The sequence below is a fragment of the Parasteatoda tepidariorum genome, chromosome 5, assembly GCF_043381705.1.
Source record: "Parasteatoda tepidariorum isolate YZ-2023 chromosome 5, CAS_Ptep_4.0, whole genome shotgun sequence".
NCBI classification, from domain to species: domain Eukaryota; kingdom Metazoa; phylum Arthropoda; class Arachnida; order Araneae; family Theridiidae; genus Parasteatoda; species Parasteatoda tepidariorum.
This window is the reverse complement of record NC_092208.1, coordinates 36,616,788-36,618,710: the sequence shown is the minus strand read 5'-3', so window position 1 is coordinate 36,618,710 and position 1,923 is coordinate 36,616,788.

The following is a 1,923-nucleotide window of genomic DNA, read 5'->3' as shown; positions in this document are numbered from 1 at the left end:
GGTACAGAGAGAGCAATTTAGACATTTGTTGTGCTTTCTCGATAGAAAAGGTTTTGCATTTATGACTTCCGGGGCTGGTACCCCCTGACGACGTCAGATTCGGTTAGCATATTTTTCATTGTTTTTCTTTATTTATTCTTTTGGTTTATTTTCAAAAATTTCATTTAAAGCTAAATAAAAAGTTTTACAAAAAAAAAATTCTTTTGAAACGTGAAATAAGAGTTGAATTCTGGGAGCAGGGGGAATTCCTCTTTCAGTTACAGAAATCAACAATTTTGAACACAAAAGATTCTTTAAGAATATACTACTCAAAATTTTATAATTTTATTAATCGAAACTTAAGCTTTGTTTAAAGCAAATTTGCATATTTTAATCTGAATTTATCCTAAAACTATTTTTCTGCTGTAAAGTTTAGAACAAAACACTGGAGGAGGGGTGTTGCGACTTTCTTTCATGAGCATGGGAGGGGGTTGTGATGTGCTTATTTTTGCTGACCAGGGGAAGGGGAGTGTAAAATTGCCAAAACTATGCTTATATAATATTTAAACCTTCTCAGGCCTCTATTTTTTTATTTTTTCAAATCAAAATGTGCTTCTTGAGATATCACCTTTTTAAATAATTTGAACCCCATTTTCATTTTAAAATTTGTACAATTACTAGGTCATCAGTTTGCAATAACCTGTATATTAAATTAAGATACTTTTTTTCTGGAAAGAGCAAATCTGCAATAAAATTCCTGTGTCAAATTGAAGTTGTTCCCTCCCCACTTCACCCCCTGTGAGATTGTAGTCGAATTCAGTATCATTTTATGCATTTTAACATATTTCACTTGTGTGTTTTAAGATTTAAGACCCAGTATGTATCTCTTAAAATATTGTAAGCTTTCATACTTTTCAGACACATTGTATTAACTTACATTACTACTTTGTAGGCATTCTATTTAAAGCCATTTTCGTTCATAGATGTGCCACCAATTTTATTAACTTCTGCAGCCTGTTTTCAGTCGATATTTTTAGAATAAAGTAATTGAAAATTAAAGTAAGTGACACAAGTAGAATTAATGAGTTGTTCTAATAATATAAGTTTTATTGAGCAAATTTCTGAAATTCATTCTGAAATGTCCATTGTAACATAAATAAATTTAGACAAGTTTTCATTTTAAAAAAAAAAGACCTTTTCAGCCTTTTTTTTTTTTTTTTTTTTTTTTTTTTTTTTTTNTTTTTTTTGAAAAAATTATGATTTAAACTCAAAGTGTGTGGCTTAATTTTGAGAACTAATTCATGAATGAATCATTTAAATAAAAAATATAAGTTACGTAGTGCTAATCTGTTAATTTTTTTTCCATAGTGTCTTTCATAGCATTAAAATTTTAAGCACTCTGCATTGAAAATTACTCTTTATTTGATTGCCTATTTGGAGAAAGTTATAACTTTAATACCACTTTAAAGAACGATGCATATTGAAAATTTTAATGTCATGTAAGTTAGTTTTCGCTGTGCTAATTTGTAAAACTTTCAATTAAATTAAATGGAAAAAAAATTACTGTAAAAAGTTACACACTTTTTAATATTAGAAACTAAACATTCCATTGTCGTTTTTTAAATAATGTAAATCAATATTCCTTTTATATATGGAGGAAAGTTGCCTAAAGTGTACCTTTTCCAAATTTAAATTTTTATCAAATATAAAAACATTTATATTTTTGCATATTTATGAAAACTTTAATAATTAAATACATTAAAATATTTTAACACTAGAATACAGTTATTGAGCTATTTTTATTATCTTTTGGTATTAACAATTGTGCAGTAAGTTCTGAAAATTAACAGTTTTCTCGAGGTTTACATGTGGTACGATTTAGGAAACCAGTTGCCTTACTTGAACCTCAAAAATATTTATTATTTATGAAAGTGAATAAGTTGA